Genomic DNA, 21,129 nt, shown 5'->3' with positions numbered 1-21,129 from the left:
CAGCACGCTTGGGTTGACCTTGTGCTTCCAACACAATTGTCAACAGTGCATCTTTGCTTTCATGCATGTCCCAAGTTGGGACACGAATCATGTACACTCACCTTGCCTCTACTATGGGTGCTGCTAAAGGCACTCAGGTCTGTTCTAGGTTAGTCTGTCAGTGCCCAACTCTGGCACCGATAGGGACCATGGGGAGCAGTGGATTGAACTGGCAGGAATAAAAAGAGAAAGCAGGGCAGCCCCGGTGGCTCAGCGGTTTAGCATCACCTCCAATCCAGGGCGTGATCCTGGAGACCTGAGATCGAGTCCCATGTCAGGCTCCCTGCATGGAGCCTGCTCCTCCCTCTGCCTGTGTCTCTCATGAATAAATAAATAAAATCTTTTTTAAAAAAATAAATAAAGAGAGAAAGCAGACAGAAGGGAGAGAGGTGGCTAGTGTCAATTAGCAATCAAGAGTGGGCCCCTTGGCCTGATCACATCCATGAAGCAGCCAAGGCTTCGGGGGCTTCCAAGCAGCCCTGCCGTTCAGGCCCCTGGGGGGCTGCTGTGATGGACACTTGTGGTAGGAGACTATAAAAGTCCTGAGGAAGGCCCAGATACTGCCAGCCCACCAGTCATTGAAAAGTTAAGAGATCTAAAAATACAGCCGGCAGACAGAGAGGAAGTGGCTGGCCTGCCTGCTCCTCTTTGCCCAAGGGGGTTGGTCCTCTGAGAGCACTGGGGCTGCAAGGGCTTCTGGGTGGGCTGGCCCTGCTACCTGATATGAAGGTTCCTCTTTCCCTGGACTCTTCCTCCATCAGACACTTCTTCCAAAAGTTCTCAGCTTAAAGGATACTTCTAGATAGACTTCTGTGACTAATCACCCCCTCCCCCAAACCTGGATGGATGAGTTCTGATCTCTCCTCCACAGCTTTGTCCGTTAGATCATTACATATGTGATCACCTACCTGACCCCGACTGAACCCCCTCACACAACTTTGATCAGAGAGGCTGAGAGCAGGGACTAGAAATCAGGTACCTGGGCTCAAATGCTAGCTCCATTATTTCCATTGGCTGTGTGACCTTGGGCACATCTTGTACCTCTCTCACCTATAAATCTTGCCCTGCCTGTAAAATGGAGACGGTTCCATCAGCCGCCTCACTGGGTGGTCATGAGGGTAGTGTGCCTTGAAGCATGGAGTGTTTAGAACCTTCCTTGACACATGGTAGTTCCCCTCATGATTAGCATTAGTACTGGTATTACTCAAGAGCAGGGCCAAATTGATATTCTTTCCTCATCCCATAGCACCTTGCAAAATGCCCAGTTTGTTGAATAAACAGCTATCAAATGAATGTGTTTTTATTTATGTATCACCTGGTTCCAAAAAAAGACTTGAGGCCACATGATAATGTCTGTCACGAAGAGTTTGCAAATTTAGAGCACACTTAAAATGATCGTTTTCTCTCCTTGACAGCCCAGGCTCTCCCCGTGATAGCTGTCACTCCGGATAGTAGTCTCTTGTCAACTGGCTTGTGCCTACCAGGTCTGGGACCTGCCAAAACAATGTGCTTCAGCTAACTTCTGGCCACAACTCCCAGCTTTGCCTTCAGGGCCTCAGCCCCCCTCAGCCCAGGAATACCTCCCAGAGGCTTGAGGACCAAGAGGCTCTAGAGGGTCCTGGATGTGTGGGGTGGGGAGCGGGAGTGGGGGCTGGGCCAGACAGCCGCTTGGCTGTGTGGGGAGGTGGCCCTCCCTGCCCAGGCTTCTGAGGGAAAGTTGGGGGTGTGAGGACAATGAGCCATGCTTTAGTTAAACCCTTGCTCTTGGTGGAATCCCAGGGAGCCTGAATAATTGACAGTGTGGTCAGCAGCTGACCGCTGACTTCCCAACACGGTGGAAATCGATCTGGTCAATGTCAACTGGCCTGGCCCCAGGAGGCCCGGGGGTCAGAGGTGAGAAACACCGCCCCATCCTGAGTCCTGATCAAGCAGGATGGCTGGAGTTAGGCAGACCCTCTGTCCTCCTCCAAGCCTGTTTCCTCCCCACTCCTCACAGGCTGGGAGAACGGGAGGCATTATGTACATCAGGAGGACGGTACCAACAGTGGGCAGGAGGGGAAGGTGAGGAGTCTCATTTGAGATGCGTTTGAGTCCAAAGTGCCCACGGCATAGCCTGGAAGAGAAGGTCCAGCCCCTGGATAGTTGGGTCTGGAGCTGCTCTGAGTGGTCCCTGAAGCCCCAGGAGGAGAGGGGGCAGGCAGTCCAACGTGAGTGCAGAGCGAGGGGAGGAACCAGTACAGGCAATGGAGGCACCAGTACTTCAGGAATGGTTGTGGGCCCAGAAAGAGGAGACCCCTAGAGGGAAGAGAAGAGAAGCAGTGTGGGTCAAAGTCAATAGGGAAGCCTGCCCAGAGGGGTGGGGGGTGGGGGAATCGCCCCGCTGGATGGAGCTGTTGAAAGCTTAGCAGGGACCCCTGTGGTGGCAGTTTGGGGACAGGTGTTCGGTGGGGTGGGAGGAGAACCTGATTTTCCAATTAGCAAGGTCTCTGGAAGCAGGGATGTGAGGAGAGCTTAAGAACACCCAGACACTTACCCACATGGATGGAGCTCTCAGGCATCAGCAGGAACACTTCGGATTTACACCTAGATCAGCCACTGTTTGTAACAATCCTAATTTTTAGTCTGGTGGTTAAGCCTTTTTCAACCTAGTCCCCTCTGTCTTTTCTAGCCTCTTGCCCCACAAGGGTCATCCAGAAAACTCCTATTCATCCTTTACATCTCACCCCAGGCAGTTCCTGCCATGTCTCTACGGAGTATAATCACTCTCTGTACCCTGCTCATTCATTCATTTATTCATTCATTCACAGATGTTGGCTGTACACCCACCAGGCTCTGTGCTGACTCCAGGAAGTCAGTGGAAACAAGATGGACAGTGATAAGCTCCATTTCCAACGAGCTGAGGCCAAAAGTGGGCAACTGAAGGAAGCAATGAGTAACCAAAGCAAAATGCAGAGCAAAGCAGCAGTGTCACAGCTAGACTGGGGGCTAGGATGCAGCCAGCTCCCTCCCCTCCTCTTTCCTCTCCCCTCCCCACCCCTCACCCCCGCTTCTCTTTCTTCCTCTCTCAGTCTGTCTCTGTCTCAGTCTCAATCTCTCTCGCATCACCTTCCCTGTCCTACTCAAATTGGCTTCCCCTGCTTTGTGGGAAACTTGACTGCTTTTAGCTTCAAATCCCCACTGCGAGTCCCCACCACGGTGGAGTAGAACGGGCACCCCCCCAGTTCCTGTTTATTTATTTTAAATTTAATTTGTTTAGATTTTATTTATTTATTCATTCAAGAGAGACACACAGAGAGGCAGAGACAGGCAGAGAGAGAAGCAGGACTCCAGGGAGTCCAATGTGGGACTCTATCCCCAGACCGAGGGATCACACCCTGAACTGAAGGCAGATGCTCAACCGCTGAGCCACTCAGGCATCCCCACCAGTTCCTGTTTAGAAGAGCAACTGCAGAGAAGGACCCATTGGCCTGGCTTGGGGCAGGAGCCTGCCTCTCCCTAACCAGTCAGCTGAAGCTGAGGTCATGTGACAACACGGCAACCTCTGTTGGGACCACCTGCCTCTGTCTAGAGTGGGGAGGGGAGCTGGCCCCAGAAGTAAGTAGGGACCTCTTTCCAGAAGGAATGGTGCAGGGAGGATGGGGTGTCCTTCAACCAGCAGGCAAAGGGACCTCATGTAGTGGAAGGAATCCTGTTATCAGCAGTCCTGAGTCTATGGTCCAGAGGGGTCCTCACTTTTTTTGGTGGCCCAGACTCCTTTGGCATCTGGTGAAGAGGATGGACCTCTTTTCAGAATAACGGCTTTAAATGCGTAAAATACATAGGCTCACAAAGAAAACCAATTATGTTGGTCCTGCCCACAGCCCTCTTGAGGACTTTGAATGTGAAAGGAGTGTGAACAGAGGGTTAATTAGAGATTTACTCAGAATCTCCTGGAGGAAAGAGAAGGGAACCTTGGCATCTCCCTTGAGGGTGGAAGCTGTTAGACCTGCCAAGGTGGAGGGCCGGTCTGGGATGGCCCTGGGTGAAGCTGGCAGCAAAGGAAATACTGAAGGGAGTGGGATGGTGGTTCAGTTGTCACACAGGCTACATAAGGAGGGTTCTTGGCAGCTGTTAGTAAAGACTGGCTCCGGTAACCTAAAGGAGTTGTCTGGAAAAGTGTCAAGTGGCACATGCAATTGACAAGGGGACTGAAGAAACAGGCTTAACAGGAACCCAGAGAGTTAAGGCCCAGCCAAGGGGCCCCATGCCAGCAGTCACCGTGGCTCCTGCTGTCACCATGGGCCACAGAGGTGACGCATCACACAACACTAGATGTCGTTCTGCTACAGTGGCCTTTAAAGTCTGACTGGCCCTCTGCCTGTGTCACTCTAAAGATTCAAAGTCCTGAGAGGGCATGTCCCATTGGCCACACTTTAGGCCACTTGTCTGTATTTTAGTGGCCAGGGATGCAGAATATCTGCCCAATCAGCTTCTGTAGTGGGAGGTCCTCTCACCATCTTGGGATCCCCCAAATAGATATGCTAACCAAAGTGGCAAATGTCTGCTATGGCTAGTTCTGAGGGGTGTGTGCATACACCCATGTGCATCCATACACAGGTAAACTGAAGAGCCAGGTCATCTTCCCAGAACTGTTCTGCTGAGAGCCCAGGCTGGTGGCTGTGCCAAGTAACAGGTAACTCTGGGGAGAGAGGCTTCCTCTTTCTCTCTCAAAAAGGAAATATTACAGAGAGTAGGGACTTTCATAAAATGAAGCAGGCCTTCAAGTGTCTTCTCTGCAACCTTTTGTTTCTTTTCTAAAAAAATTTTAATAGGCTCCACACCCCACATGGAGCCCCACACAGGGCTTGAACTCATGATCCTGAGATCAAGACTCAGACGCTTAACTGACTGAGCCTCCCAGGCTCTCTGTCTGCAACCTTTTAGGAACAAGGATTACAGACTCCTTTTGGACTGAATTGGCAAGGACCCTGGGAGTCTTGGACTTACCATGGGCTGGGGTCTCTCTAGGGAGAAGTAAGTGGACTTTCAGTGATCAATGGGAAGGGGGCTCAAAAAGACAAGTCCTTATTCTGAATTTCAAGCTGGGAACATCGGCCGCCTGCACCTGCTGCTGCTTCCCCTCCCCTAACTAGTTATGAGCTCTGAGAGAGCAGGTGGACCTTCTAAGTCATCTAAGTCATCTCTGCCCAGGCAGCTTCCAGCCCCGGGTCAGACCCTGAGCCCTGGTCAGCTAGCTATTCATCAGCTTGTCTCTTCCTCCTCCTGAGCACATGGCCAGGCTACATTTCCCAACCTCCCTTTGAAGTTACGTATGGAATGTGACTTAGGAATTGGCCGATGGAATGAGCACACAAGCAATGGGGGCCACCCCTCAGCCGGACCTAAAAAAAAAAAAAAAAAAAAAAACCCTCTGTAAAAATCCACAAAAACCTGCAATCCTCTGAATTCTTTCCCATCCAGCTAAAGCAGATAATTCTGAAGCCCTTGGGGAGGGTGCAGCCACAAGGAAGGAGCCTGGGTTCATGAGTCACCATGTGGAAGGCTCATCCACCATCCAGAACACCTGCTATGTGAGCAAGAAAGACAATTCCATTGTGCCACTGAGATGGGGGGCCTATTACAGCATCTGGGGTTCATTAATACACTCAGAAAACAGTTGCTGAACCAAGTTGTTCTATGATCCTGGACAAAGCACTGTCCTCGTCCTGGGCCTCAGATTCCTCCACTAGGAGGAGGCTGGACCAGGTAATCTCTAGGGATCCTTCCTTCTGGGGAAAGTGTGTGTCACTTAAGCAGCATGTGTGTGTGTGCTCTTGCCCTGGGGGCTGTTTCTGTAAGGATGCCCTGCAGTGCCTTCCCAGACACTATTTCTCCCAAGCACCCAAATGAGGACAGCATTCTGGAACCTTGTTTCTAAGAGACTCAGTATAACAAAAACACATGCTATAGGCCAGCAAAATGTGATGACCAACTCCAGTGATAAAATGTGTTTGTTTATAAGTATTTTACAGCTTCTTGGATAATAAAAGGCATTGTATTGTAATAGGATGCTTTTGTAAATCAGGTGCAGCCCCTCCACGCTCCTCTCTGAGCACAGCCAGTACTGCAGGGGGAGAGGAAGTGGCAGCTTCTGTTCTTGGTACCTTGTGGTAGGTCCTGTGGGACTATATGGTCATCCTTGTTTCTGTTTTCTCCAGCTCCAGGGCTGGCAGGAGGGGGAGTGCAGCAGGAAGTGGGGCTAGGGAAGAGCAGAAATTGTCAGAGGTGATTTCATCCAGCTCCTGCTAGGGTCTTTCTCCCCTTTCTTAGGGGAAGAATGGTACCAGTGAGGCTGCAGTCTCGGACTGGGACTTGGTCCAGTGGGTCCTTGGATTGTATGTGGCAGGCACTGCTCTAAATGCTTTGCATATGCTAATTCATTTAAACCTGATGATAACCTTTTGGTGGGGGGGGGGGGGGCTTGTTTTATAAATAGGGAAATGGAGAAGATCCCTGGGTGGCTCAGCGGTTTGGTGCCTGCCTTCGGCCCAGGGCGTGATCCTGGAGTCCCAGGATCGAGTCCCACACTGGGCCTCTTGCATGGAGCCTGTTTCTCCCTCTGCCTGTGTCCCTGTCTCTCTCTCTCTCTCTCTCTGTGTCTCTCGTGAATAAATGAATAAAATCTTAAACAAACAAACAAATAAATAGGGAAATGGGCACAGAAAGGTTAAGAACTTGCCCAAGGTCACACAGCTGGTATGTTCTCACCTGGCCAGCTTTGGTTCTAGAGCTGCCTCTCTAGGTCAGAGAAAGAATTTGATCTTATCCTAAAAGCCACCAGCAGCAGAGAAAAGGAATAGCCAAGTAAACACAGACTCTAAAGCGGTGGCTCTCCACTGGGGGTGATTTTGCCCGCCTCCACCCCCGGCAGAGGATATCTGGCAATGTCTGGAGGCAGATGACCAAAAGGTTATCACAAGTGGGGAGGATGTGCTACCGGCATCTAGAGGGTAGAGGCCAGGGTGAAAACATCGTACAGGCATAGGCACCCTCAAAACAAAGAATTACCGGGCCAACAAGATGTCAGTATTTCCCAAGCACACTGAGAGACCGTGTGCTAAAGTCAGACGGGGGATCCCTGGGTGGCGCAGCGGTTTGGCGCCTGCCTTTGGCCCAGGGCGTGACCCTGGAGACCCGGGATCGAATCCCACATCGGGCTCCCGGTGCATGGAGCCTGCTTCTCCCTCTGCCTGTGTCTCTGCCTCTCTCTCTCTCTCTCTCTCTCTGTGACTATCATAAATAAATAAAAATTAAACAATTAAAAAAAAACATGTAAAAAAAAAATAAAGTCAGACGGGCCTATAGCTTCTGTGACTTCCTAGCTGTGTGGCCCTGGGCACCTGACTTCCCCTCTTTGAGCTTCAATGACTTTAGGAGAACACTGGGTATGGCAAAGACGAGAGAAAGCCTGGCACATGGAGAGGGCTGAGCAAATGCCAAACAGGGTTGTTTCATCTTGTGCTTCCCTGCACTGCCCCCACCTCTCAGCCTACCCCAGGCCCTGCCACATCTGACCAAGGCACAGGAGGCAGCCCTCCACAGCGAGCCTGGGAGAGTTGTGAGTTTATATTCCCCTGCTCACTCCTGGCTGTGCCAACATCTTCAGCTCCTCTAATTACTTATTTAAAGGCTATCGATTCCTTGGCTGCTGCTGGGAGGCCTTGCAGAATTGCAGGCCTCGCAAATAGCCTGAGCACCCGGCAGGGACTGGGGCCTTGGCCTGACATAACCAGGCGGGGGGTTATTTTCGCCGGGGATGCTTGTGAAATATTCATGTGCTGATTTAAATACTGAGGATGTCAGAGCTGGAGAGGGCCAGAGAGATCAGATCAGCAAAGCTTGCCCTGATCCAGGAGAGGATGTGGCTAGTTGTGGTAGGGAGGAGACCTGGCAGAAGCAGAGCCAGCACACATAGCTTCAAGACAGATACAGGGTGCCTCCACCCCCTGCGCTCAACTTGGGAGCTGGGGTGGGTCACTTGGCCATTCTGGGCCTTTGGTTCCTTAACTGTAGTGAGAAAAGGAGGTTATAAGCCTGAACGGAGATGGGTATATACAAATAAACTTAGCACATAGTAGGCCCTCGAAGTTTAATTGCCTTTGAAGTCAGCAAGCCTGTCTGAGCCCAAATTTCCTCTTCTAGAAGTTTCTCAGGGTTGTTAAAGCTACATGAGATGACAGATGTGATCACTGTACACCAGGCCAGAGACAAACGGATGGCTGATAAATGTTAAGTGTGTTTAACTAGCGCATATTATTGCCCAAGTGCTGTGCTAAATCCCAGGTGCTATGCTAAATGCTTAACAGGCAATGGTTCTCTGAATCTCCCAACAACCATGGTGAGAATTTTCCTACCTGGGTCCCAGTGGCTGGTGTGCTGGTAAACTGACCTTTGGGGGTGGAGGGTGCATGGAAGGGGAAGTGGGGAGAATCATGATTTGTAATGTTTACCACTTTGTTTGGTGTCAATACTCCCACTGTGGCCCATTTCAAGCTAGTGACATGACATCACTAAACACAGAGTTTTTTGTTTGTTTTTTAAATATTTTATTTATTTATTCATGAGAGACACAGAGAGAGGCAGAGACAGAAGCAGAGGGAGAAGCTGGCACCATGCAGGAAGCCCGATGTGGGACTCGATCCTGAGATCCCAGGATCATACCCTGGGCCAAAGGTAGACGCCCAACCACTGAGCCACCCAGGCGTCCCTAAACACAGAGTTTTGATGAGATGTGCACACTACTGGATCTCAATTTACAGACGAGCAAACTGAGACTTAGAGAGGCTAAGTGACCTGCCTCAGAGAATTGGCTGAAACAGTTCTGTCCAACTGCCCACCTCTTTTTAAAGATTTTATTTATTTATTCATGAGCAACACAGAGAGAGAGAGGCAGAGACACAGGCAGAAGGAGAAGCAGGCTCCATATAGGGAGCACGATGTGGGACTCAATCCCAGGACCCCAGGATCACACCCTGGGCCAAAGGCAAGCACCAAACCGCTGAGCCACCCAGGGATCCCCTGTCCAACCCCTTAAATGTCAGCCCTTACCCATCTCCCAGGTTGGAGCTGAACAGGGTCACTGAGGCTCAGAGGCAGGAGTGACTTGACTAAGGTCATATATCATGATGAGCCAGAACTAGAACTTCCTCCCAGGCCAGTGTTCTTCCCATTAGGTACTCCACCAGGGTTGGGGGCCACACTTGCCTCCCCTCTGACCCCGAAGCTTGTTCAGGAAGGCAACAGAATCTTACTTTACAGAGCACTCTAGGCTGGACCCTGTGTCAGGTGATTGATCCCAGTCAACCTGTAGGAGTTCCGATTACCAACTCACAAGGGAGGAGACAGGTGAAGTGACTACTAGCCCGAGGCCACAGAGCTGGGACATTGTTGGACAGGGATTCAGACACAGGTCTCCAATGCCTGCCAAACCCACATACCTTCCTCTCTACCATCTGGCCAGGCCCTTAGCCTGGACGACCAGCCTAGAGACCACCTGCTCCTCTGAGGGACTTGGGTGGAAACTTCACAGGCAGACACATTAATTAAAAAACAAACAAATGACCCAGCCCCTTCCTCTGGTTCAGAGGTGTATACTGGAATCGACTAGAATTTTTAATAAATCAATCATCAGGCCCCGCAAGAGACATTTGAATTGGATCTTGGGGGAGGAGGTGTGAGGCCCATGTGGTTCTGGTGGTTAAATATTTTCCAGGGAGTCTGAAGTGCAGCCTGTCCTGAGAACCACTGCTTGTTTCTCTGCCACCTTTAGTACCCCTCGAGGTAGGGAGCTGCTGATGGGGAAGGGTCAGATCCTGAGGAAGGACCCCCAAGTGTTAATGTTCACATGGCCCTTGAAGAGCCAAGAATGTGTTAGTTCTGGGTTGTTTGGGGGGCCTGAAAGAGACACACATCGGCTTCAGCCTCTTCCTGAATCTGTCCCTTTCCCCAGGAACTGAGCTTTGAGAGTAGACAGCCCTAGGCAACCACAGAGGGCAGCTTCTCTGGTCTCCCTGCCCTGGTAACCCGTCCTACTCATTTGTTCCTTTACTCACCACATATTTCCCAGCTGCCTGCTGGGGGCTGGGCATATGACTGCGAGCAGGGACACAGACTCGTAGATGTCACTAGATGAAGAAAACTTGCATTCATCAAACCCTAGGAAGAGACTGCCTTTGTTCAGTAACACAAGATATGCCGCAGGAGGCAGGAGGAAAAGGCTTCTTCTTGTCTTGCTTCTGGAAAGGTAGGAGAGGAAGAGAGGAAAGCGGGGCAGGAGGGAGAGAGGCAGATGCCAGCAGGCCTAGTGTACAGTGATCAGCAGGTAAGAGCCTGGTGTGAGCTCTGAGGGCAGGGAGACGGCTCTGGAGCAGATTCTAGCAGAAACCTCCTCCATCTGTGACATCTACAGCAAAAAGTGGTTTGCATGCCTATGGTTTGTGAAGGAGCTCAGAGGAGTTTCCCCTTGGGTCAACAACATGCAGCCCAGGGACCACAAGGAGATGGAGTTGGAAGAAAGGTTCCTGCAGAAACTCAGGGTGGGCGACTCTAGATGGAGCCAGAGGGCCCAGGGCCCCACCTGTCATCTGGGTCACATGGTAACGCAGGCTATTTATCTAGTAATTGCAAATGTGAGGAGCCACACGAAGGGGAGTTGCACACCCTTAGGAAGCACAATGAGGTATCCAGAATGATTCAGGGAGTGGCAGGACGTAGTTACTATTGATGGGCTTCTTAGGCACCAGATTTTGTGCCACATGTGCTATATACACGTCTTCAAAGCCTCACCAACTTTTACAAGGTAGCAACTATTATTATGCTCATTTTGTGGCTGAGGCAATGAAGGCTTGGAGGGGTGGTGTGACTTGCCTAAAGACACACAGCTGGATGGCACAGAGTCAGGATTTGAATCCAGGTCTTTATAACTTGAAATCCCATGCTTATAACCCCAACGCTCTAGAAGCTGCCTCATCTTCTGTTCTCCCTTACTGGAAGGTCCCCAGCACCTCTGGATAGGGAATGGGACAGAATTTGCATGCACACCAGGCCACCCGAGGCATACACACAAATGGGCATTATCGGTCTGTTAGAGTTGAGGGACTCTCTGACTCCAAATAAGGGAACTTTCCCAAGGTCATAGGCGAGAAGGCAGCAGGCAGAGCTGAGATTGGAACCCGGGGCCGGCAGTACTTCACAGCCTGGCGCCTTTGCACCCACACCCCACTCCCACCCCCCCAACCCCCGCAGCTGTTGGAAGGCAGTGGCCTCCACCTGCCAGCAGCCCTTGAACTGCTGCTATTCTGTCAACCTGGGGGCAGCAGGCACTCCAGGCTGGGTCTTCAGAGGAGGCCCAAGTCTGGGCCTCAGAGCAAGGTCATCTGGCAGCTGAGGAGCTCACCACCTCCCCAGCCCGCAGGGAAATCTTTAAATGGTGTCAGGTTCATTGCCTTTGTGGTAGAAAAAAAGAAAAAAGACAAGGAACAAGTGCAAGGAAGATGAGGCTGATTCCTGCTTAACTCATCCGTTTGGCTGAGTCAGTGAAGCAGCCAGGCCTCCCTGGCCTCAGAGCAGACTCGCAGGAATCTGCAGAGGTGCTGGACTCTCCCTGCACTGCCTGGCATGGGGCGCCCACGGTGCTGGGATCAGAGGGGAAACGGCTGCCATTTCGATCTTCTGGTTCTAATTTCTTTCTCTACCCACTCCCACCCTGCTTCTTGCCCATGGCTCTGAAAGGCCACTTGTTTTAGACTTGCAGAGCACTCAACAGTCTAGAAAGCCCTTACAGAGAGCTCTATGGCCTCCAAAGTGATTTATGATTTTGAAGTGCCTTTCAGATTATAACAAGCTAATCTACAATAGCTTCCTTAATGCGACAACATTTACAAAACACTTTGCAAGTCATGGTGCATATTATAGTTTGCAACCTCCTTTGCAGCCAAAAAGTGCCTGCCTCTCAAGAGAGGACTTCATGTTTTATAAACCCCAGTCACACCCCTTGCCTCATTTGAACTGCAGAATAGCTCCCCGGTGAAGGCTAATGATAATATCTATCACTTGTATAAGCGCTTTACGTTAATACATTTCATTGGCACAGCCACCAGATGAGGTTGGTATTGTTACCATCACCATTTACAAATCAGGACTTCTACAGACATAGCAAGGTAAAGCCTCTTCCCCAAGACCAGAGGGATGTAAGCTGCAGAGCCTGGATTAGAGGCACTGATGTTCAATGAGGCAGGTTTTTTTTTTTAAGATTTTATTTATTTATTCATGAGACACACACACACACAGAGAGAGAGAGAGAGAGAGAGAGACAAGCAGAGGGAGAAGCGGGCTCCATGCAGGGAGCCCGATGCAGGACTCGATCCCAGGACCCCAGGATCATGCCCTGGGCCAAAGGCAGGCACTAAACTGCTGAGCCACCAAGGGATCCCAATGAGGCAGGTTTTGTGCCCATTTTGCAGGTGAGGAAAGCAGAGGCCCAGTTCTGCTCTGCTCACTGTGTGGCCTCAGATTGAATTTAACACATCTCTTAGCACATCTCTTTAGCACATCTTTTACTCCTTTACATAATCAGAGGGACAGGCTCTGTCCTGCTGTCTTCCTTAGCTTGAAACAAATGGGAGATAGGGAGGTGACCAAGGAGGGAGCCTGAGGATACACTCTGGCCTCATTCCCAGGGCCACGGCCATGGTGTGGCAGGAGTCCTTTGGGGCCTGGCTCTGCTCTGCACAGAAGGTCACCTGAAGGCCTCTTCTGAGACCTCCTCTCTCACACACACAGGAGAGGGGAGAGTAGGGTGGTCAGGGGAGTGGGGGGCCTTCCTAGGGAGGGGAGGGTAGGCTCCCCTTGAGAACCTCTAGTGAGAGCTCAGAAAAACATCATGTAGTCCAACCCTACCACCCTTGGTACAGATGGGGAAGCTGAGGCCCAGAGAGGGGAGGGACTCACGGTCATGCAAAGGCTTGGAGGCTGAAGTGGGATGAGAATTTATTTCTAGGCTCTTCCCATGGCGCATGCTGGGATCTGGATTTTGATCTAACAAGGTCTCAGATCATCTGTTCATTCATGCATGTGTTCTTCTATTCACCCAGTCGGACAGCCAGTCATTCAACAAACATTTCTTGAGTATCCGTCACATGCTAGACCCTGGAGATGACTGTGGATGATACCATCATGCTCCTAGCTCTCATCAAGGCATAGCCTACAGCAGTGCTGCCCAATATAGTAGCCACATGTGGCTGATGAGCACTTGAAATGTGCCTAGTCCAAGGTGAGATGTGTTATACATACGTAAGATATACTGGATTTTGAACACTTAGTAAGAAAAAAAAGTTTAAAAAAAACTCAATGATTTTTTTTTTATCTGGATTACATGAAATGATATTGGGGTATACTGGGTTAAATAAAACATTTAAAACTAACTTCAGCTGCTTCTTTTTTTTAAGTGGCTACTAGAAAATTCAAAGTAAAAATGCCATAGGTGGCTCATACTTTACTTGCAGGGGGCAGTGCTGGTCCACGGGGAAGGTCTGAGGACAACAGGTGACCCCTGGCAGCCTTACCTTTGTGCTGCACACCGGCCAGAGGTGCAGCAAGCTCTGACCGCATGTGGAAGGCTGGTCCTGATGCAGTGAGTGTCTGGGGGATGGGGCCAGCTCACTCCCAGGTCTTTTCCGTGTGTCTCCAGTGCCCTTTGGGGGAGGAGGAAGGGAGGTGGGGCGGTTGGGGGGGGGATGGGGCTCCTTTTGTGTCTCTTTCTCCCTCTTTTCCTTCCTTGTCCCTGCCCCTCTCCCCCCAGCCCTGAGGCCAGCTCCCCTTCTACTCCTGGTTGTCTCTGACAGCCTGAAGGCCACTTTACCCTGTGGGGTTACTGCCTGGCCCTGCCCATGCATCAGAGAGGGGCCCCTCCTGAGCAGCCAAGCACTTGGGGGCACCCATTCTGCAGCCATGCTGCCTGCAGCCAGCCCTGGTTCTGTTCCCAGCTGCGGCCCACCACCCATAAGGAAAACCTGAGCTTCATAATTTGCAGAGAAAGCGCAGGAGGATCTGAGTGGTGGTGGAGGCCTGGGAAGAGGTAGGACTTAAGCTGGGGCCCTAGAGTGGGTAGATGTAAGGAGAGAGGAGCAGCATGCTTAGTAAAGGGAATTGCAGGTATGGAGGTACAGAAGTCAAGAGAATTGGGTCCTGAGAGGTCCTAACAGAAGGTCTCTGCGGCTCAGAAGTGGGCTCAAGGGGGCATCAGAGGCCAGATCAAAGGCTCTTCAGGGCCTCACTGAGTTTGGTCTTTATCTGCAGGGCACTGGGGAGCTATTGAAGGCATGGAAGCAGGGGAGTGCCTGGAAACCTGAAGCTCTCTCTGGCCAGGGAAGCAGAGCTTGAAACCCACTTGCTCTCCTTTGGATGGCTGGCCCATGGCAGGGCTTGCAGGAACCCCAGCGCCACTGCCTCTTTGCTGTGTGACTGGCTCAGAATCTGAGTTTCCTTACCCATGACCTGGAGACCACAGTAGTGATTCTCTGAGAGGATTTTGGGAAGACTCAGGTCCATACTGCTTGTGAAGCTTTGGGCACAAAGTAGGTCCACAAGTGGTTGCCCCCTCCCCTTCCCCCCTGAGTTCCAACCCCACCTGTCAAATCCTGGGCCCCCGCTCCTGGGGTGGCAAGAAGAAGGATCCAAGGAATGGTTCTGCACCCGTCAGAGTATTTATAGCTGTGTTCTGTCAGCACGTTGTTTTTCAGTTACATATATATATTTTTACATTCTCCTCCGTCACACATGGTTTCTCGGTGTGGTTGAGAAGCAGTGGGGGTGGCTGGATGCAGAGGGTGGCAGGTGTGGGAGGTGGAGACAGATGGCCCAGGACAGCACCTAGGGACCCAGGGACCTAGTCAGGGTCATTTTCCTCCCATCTCAAAACCATCAGCAGTTCCCCACTGCTCTCTGCACAAAGTCCAGACCCCCTTGCAGTGCTGGGAGGGATCCCTGAAGGCTCCGTTGCTGCATTTTTTGCTCTTTGCTTCACCCATTTGAGCAGGAGAAAGGGAGCTGGACTTGGCTCTGCCACTCAACAGCTGTGTGACCTGAAGCAAGTCTCTTTACCTTTCTGGGCCAACTTTTCATTTCCTCCCAGCCTCTAGATCTGCATTGAGGACTAAAGGTAAATGTGCCTGCCTGTGAGCAAAGGGCCGCTATGGCTGAGTGGATGCCAGTCTCTGGCCTCTGGGCCTTTGGAAGGATGTTTGGTTCCTTTGGCAATCCTCCTACTCCCCAGCCACCTTGTTTAGGGAAGTTCCAGCGGCCCACCTCCTCAGGGAGCCCTCTAGGCCCTGTGCTCCCAATGGAAAGCCTCCCCAGCCCCGTGCTCCCCCCACACAAGCCGCTGGCCAGTGGGTACGTGCCCCCATTCTACTGATGAGGAAACCCATTCAGGAAGGGAAGTGACTCATCCAAGATCTTCTCCAACCCAAGACTTCCAACTTTGGGCCCTTGTGGTCACTGCTCTGGCCTCTACTCCCTCCACTCTCCTATGCCGGGCAGGCAGCCTTTCAGAACCATGGCTGGTCCAAGCAGCCCTTCTGGCAGGTAGGTTTTGGGGCTCTTACCTCAGCCTCAGAGCCCTGGGAGACCAGGGTCCCTAGTCCTTGGGTGGAGGGGAGTGCTTGGGGCTGGCTACACTGCTCAGCTATGGCCTGGAGGAAGGGGGCAGGGCCAGGGTGAGGGCCCTGTTGCTAGGCAACATCCTGGCATGCGCTCAAGCCACCCTGGGAGGAGAAAAGGCTCTTCTGGGAGCTGCAGGTGGGCTGAGCATAATGGCCTTCCCCTCTGGGCTGAGAACTGCATCTCACCTCAGCTCCCTGTGTCCCTCCTTCAACTCCTTACCTTCTATTACCTTTTATTTACTTACCTTTGTGCTCATCTGTTCACAGGTCATTACTTGTGCTTATCAATGAGTTTGCTGATTTATTTCTTTACTTGCTGCCTAGTGGATCAGGACCTTCCCACTTACTAGCCGAGTCCCGGCATCCCTATCTGTGAAATGGGAAAAATGATAGTATGACCTCACAGGGTGGTGGTGGCAGAGCATGGGGTAAGCACCTTATGAGTGCCTGCTCTTAGGATATTTATTCATGATACTGTCTAAGCACCAGCTCTGTACCTAGTGTCTTGCAGCGACAGAGGCAAACTCCCAGCTTGGTGGGAGGGACAGATGAGATCACGGGGGATCCAGCATGGGCCCTGCTCCTCACCTGTCCAGATTTCCTCCCACTGTTTGCTGGGCACACTAGGGGAGTGGTAGGAACACAGGCTGGGATGGTATCCTGACCCTTTTACCTGCTAACTCTGTGCTTTTGGGCGACACATTTAACCTCTCCTGATTTTGGTTCTTCTGTCAAATGGGATCCAGCAGTAATGATCTTACTGGATCCAGTGAGGATGCAATGGGGATTGTGTGTGGCCCTCTTTGAGCACAGTCAGCTTTTCACAGTAATTCCTGCTAGTGGTATGTGGTGGGAGCTGAGCTCTCAGAATGCAGATGAAGGCACTGGACCAGGACTCAGTTTCTCCTCCCCTTCCTCTTCTGGCCCTACCTTCCTGGGTCTGTCTACTATCCCCACCTCCACACGTATGCTCATGCTGTTCCCTTCTCCTGAAATAACTTCTCTTGTGTTTCCTAAAGCTCTGATACAGTTCTTGGAGTCTTCAGGCTCCAGCTGGGATTGCTCACAAAGCAAATCTGGAGGGAGATTTTTAAAAGACACCCCCCCTGCCCCTCCCTTACCTCTTGACTTACCTCCTACAGTAGCCAAGGAAGGGCCAGGTCGGCTGGCTGTGACCTCACCAAGCCAATTGGCTCCACTGGGGCATTTTTCATGCTTTTCTCATAGCTTCTGTCCCCTGAGGCCAAGCCCATGGGGCTGTCTCAGCAGGTTTCCTGCCCACCAGCTCCCTGGGGCCCAGAGAACACTCCCAAGAGAGATGGTCCTTGTTACACCTACTCATAACATCCTGAGTTGCCTCTTCCCAGCACTTAGCACAATGGTGATGCATTTGGGCTTTGTGGGCTGTTTGTTTAATATGTGGCTCCTCAGTCAGCCTGTACACTCCACGAGGGTAGGCTGTGCCTGGTCTGCCCCTAATACCCAGCCCAGACCTGGCACATAGAGGATGCTCATTGCACAGCTGTGGGTGGAGGCATTCACGGATGCATGGGTAAATGAATATGTGGATGGGTGCATGCATGGATTCATGCATGGGTGGATATTTGCATGGACGGATGGATGGAAGAATCAACAGTGTGGAACAGATGGGGAAAATGGCTGCCTTAGTGCATTTGGGCTGCTGTAATGAAATATCATAGACTGGGCATAAACAACAGAAATTTATTTCTCACAGCTCTGGAAGCTGGAAAGTCAAGATCAAGGTACTGGCTTGATTCAATGTCTGGTGAGCACCTGCTTCCTGGTTCACAGACAGCTGTCTTTCATAACTTCACATGGCAGAAGGGACCAGAGATCTCTCCTGGGTCTCTTTAATAAGGACATTAGTCCCATTTACAAGGGCTCCACTCTTATGACCCAATCACTTCCCAAAGGCCCCACCTCCAAACACCCATCACATTGGGGGTTAGGTTTCAACATATGAGTCTTGGAGGGCCACACATGTTTGGTTGGTTAGCAGTGGCCTTTGTTCTTCTGTATACCAAACAGAGGACAGGAGACCAATTATCAGGAATCCTTGAGAAGTCCTAGCTCTGCGAGCCAGGACAAGCAGTGTCCTCTCTTTGGGCCATAGTTTCCTCTTCCATTCCACGCAGACGGGAGTTGGAATCAAATAATATGAATTGAAGGGCCTGAGAGGAACAGTGGCCTGTCTGAAATTGGGGCTGGGTCGCAGTCACAGAGACTCACAGACTATCCTCCACTCTTTCCCTGACCCCCCTCCTGCCCTGGGCAATCACAGGTGTTTGGTGAAACAGCAAGTTCGGATGGCCCATGGGTCATTCGGAAGCCCCTTGGGGCCTTTGTTCAGGATACCAGTCTCTGCTTTAGCCTAGATCCCACAGAAGCACAGAATGGTCCAGGTTTGAATGCTGGTTCTGCCATGGCTGAGGTACAAGGCAAGTCATTTCAGCCCTCCAAGCCTCAGCTTCCTCATCTGTAAAATGGGTGGTAATAGAATCCCATGAGGATGTTCTGAGGAGATAGAAGACCATGAAGCAGATCCCACAGCGCGGCGCCCTGGACATCCTCCTTGCTCGAGAAATGGCAACTATTTTTTTTTTAATAAATTTATTTTTTATTGGTGTTCAATTTATCAACATACAGAATAACACCCACTGCTCATCCTGTCAAGAGCCCCCACCAGTGCCCGTCACACATTCACCCCCACCCCCCGCCCTCCTCTCCTTCCACCACCCCTAGTTCGTTTCCCAGAGTTAGGAGTCTTTATGTTCTGTCTCCCTTTCTGGTATTTCCCACACATTTCTTCTCCCTTCCCTATATTCCCTTTCACTATTATCTATATTCCCCAAATGAATGAGAACATACACTGTTTGTCCTTCTCCGATTGACTTACTTCACTCAGCATAATACCCTCCAGTTCCATCCACGTTGAAGCAAATGGTGGGTATTTGTCGTTTCTAATGGCTGAGGAATATTCCATTGTATACATAGACCACATCTTCTTTATCCATCATCTTTCGATGGACACCGAGGCTCCTTCCATGGCTTGGCTATTGTGGACATTGCTGCTATAAACATCGGGGTGCAGGTGTCCCGGCGTTTCATAGCATCTGAATCTTTGGGGTAAATCCCCAACAGTGCAATTGCTGGGTCGTAGGGCAGGTCTATTTTTAACTCTTTGAGGAACCTCCACACAGTTTTCCAGAGTGGCTGCACCAGTTCACATTCCCACCAACAGTGTAAGAGGGTTCCCTTTTCTCCGCATCCTCTCCAACATTTGTGGTTTCCTGCCTGGTTAATTTTCCCCATTCTCACTGGTGTGAGGTGGCATCTCATTGTGGTTTTGATTTGTATTTCCCTGATGGCAAGGGATGCAGAGCGTTTTCTCATGTGCATGTTGGCCATGTCTATGTCTTCCTCTGTGAGATTTCTGTTCATGTCTTCTGCCCATTTCATGATTGGATTGTTTGTTTCTTTGGTGTTGAGTTTAATAAGTTCTTTACAGATCTGGGAAACTAGCCCTTTATCTGATACGTCATTGGCAAATCTCTTCTCCCATTCTGTAGGTTGTCTTTGAATTTTGTTGACTGTATCCTTTGCTGTGCAAAAGCTTCTTGATGAAGTCCCAATAGTTCATGTTTGCTTTTGTTTCTTTTACCTTTGTGGATGTATCTTGCAAGAAGTTACTGTGGCCGAGTTCAAAAAGGGTGTTGCCTGTGTTCTCCTCTAGGATTTTGATGGAACCTTGTCTCACATTTAGATCTTTCATTCATTTTTAGTTTATCTTTGTTTATGGTGCAAGAGAGTGGTCTAGTTTCATTCTTCTGCATGTGGATGTCCAATTTTCCCAGCACCATTTATTGAAGAGACTGTCTTTCTTCCAGTGGATAGTCTTTCCTCCTTTGTCGAATATTAGTTGACCATAGAGTTGAGGGTCCACTTCTGGATTCTCTATTCTGTTCCATTGATCTATGTGTCTGTTTTTGTGCCAGTACCACACTGTCTTGATGACCACAGCTTTGTAGTACAACCTGAAATCTGGCATTGTGATGCCCCCAGCTATGGTTTTCTTTTTAAAAATTCCCCTGGCTATTCGGGGTCTTTTCTGATTCCACACAAATCTTAAAATAATTTGTTCTAACTCTCTGAAGAAAGTCCATGTTATTTTGATAGGGATTGCATTGAACGTGTAAATTGCCCTGGGTAACATTGACATTTTCACAATATTAATTCTGCCAATCCATGAGCATGGAATATTTTTCCATCTCTTTGTGTCTTCCTCAATTTCTTTCAGAAGTGTTCTGTAGTTTTTAGGGTATAGATCCTTTACCTCTTTGGTTAGGTGTATTCCTAGGTATCTTATGCTTTTGGGTGCAATTGTCAATGGGATTGACTCCTTAATTTCTCTTTCTTCAGTCTCATTGTTAGTGTATAGAAATGCCACTGACTTCTGGGCATTGATTTTGTATCCTGCCACGCTACCAAATTGCTGTATGAGTTCTAGCAATCTTGGGGTGGAGGCTTTTGGGTTTTCTATGTAGAGTATCATGTCATCGGCGAAGAGGGAGAGTTTGACTCCTTCTTTGCCAATTTGAATGCCTTTAATGTCTTTTTGATGTCTTATTGCTGAGGCTAGGACTTCCAGTACTATGTTGAATAGCAGTGGTGAGAGTGGACATCCCTGTCTTGTTCCTCATCTTAGGGGAAAGGCTCCCAGGGCTTCCCCATTGAGAATGATATTTGCTGTGGGCTTTTTGTAGATGGCTTTTAAGATGTCGAGGAATGTTCCCTCTATCTCTATACTCTGAAGAGTTTTGATCAGGAATGGATGCTGTATTTTGTCAAATGCTTTCTCTGCAGCTAATGAGAGGATCATATGGTTCTTGGTTTTTCTCTTGCTGATATGATGAATCACATTGATTGTTTTACGAGTGTTGAACCAGCCTTGTGTCCCGGGGATGAATCCTACTTGGTCATGGTGAATAATTTTCTTAATGTGTTGTTGGATCCTATTAGCTAGTATCTTGTTGAGAATTTTTGCATCCATGTTCATCAGGGATATTAGTCTGTAATTCTCCTTTTTGGTGGGGTCTTTGTCTGGTTTTGGAATTAAGGTGATGCTGGCCTCATAGAACGAATTTGGAAGTACTCCATCTCTTTCTATCTGTCCAAACAGCTTTAGTAGAATAGGTATGATTTCTTCTTTAAACGTTTGATAGAATTCCCCTGGGAAGCCATCTGGCCCTGGACTTTTGTGTCTTGGGAGGTTTGTGATGACTGCTTCAATTTCCTCCCTGGTTATTGGCCTGTTCAGGTTTTCTATTTCTTCCTGTTCCAGTTTTGGTAGTTTGTGGCTTTCCAGGAATAC

General features: G+C 50.0%; 1 long non-coding RNA gene across 1 annotated transcript; it reads left to right on the top strand.

Moving 5' to 3' along the window:
* Window positions 1-4,552: 4,552 nt before the first annotated feature.
* LOC112927837 (uncharacterized) lies at window positions 4,553-18,389 on the top strand. Its single transcript, XR_011998100.1, has 4 exons — window positions 4,553-4,711; window positions 13,170-13,348; window positions 13,581-13,708; window positions 14,374-18,389. It is a non-coding gene; the product is annotated as an uncharacterized lncRNA (long non-coding RNA).
* Window positions 18,390-21,129: the final 2,740 nt, after the last annotated feature.

Source organism: Vulpes vulpes, chromosome 2 (genome assembly GCF_048418805.1).
Source record: "Vulpes vulpes isolate BD-2025 chromosome 2, VulVul3, whole genome shotgun sequence".
In the NCBI taxonomy this organism is placed as follows: Eukaryota; Metazoa; Chordata; class Mammalia; order Carnivora; family Canidae; genus Vulpes; species Vulpes vulpes.
The sequence above is the reverse complement of the archived record's forward strand: the minus strand, read 5'-3'. Positions and strand labels throughout refer to the sequence as shown.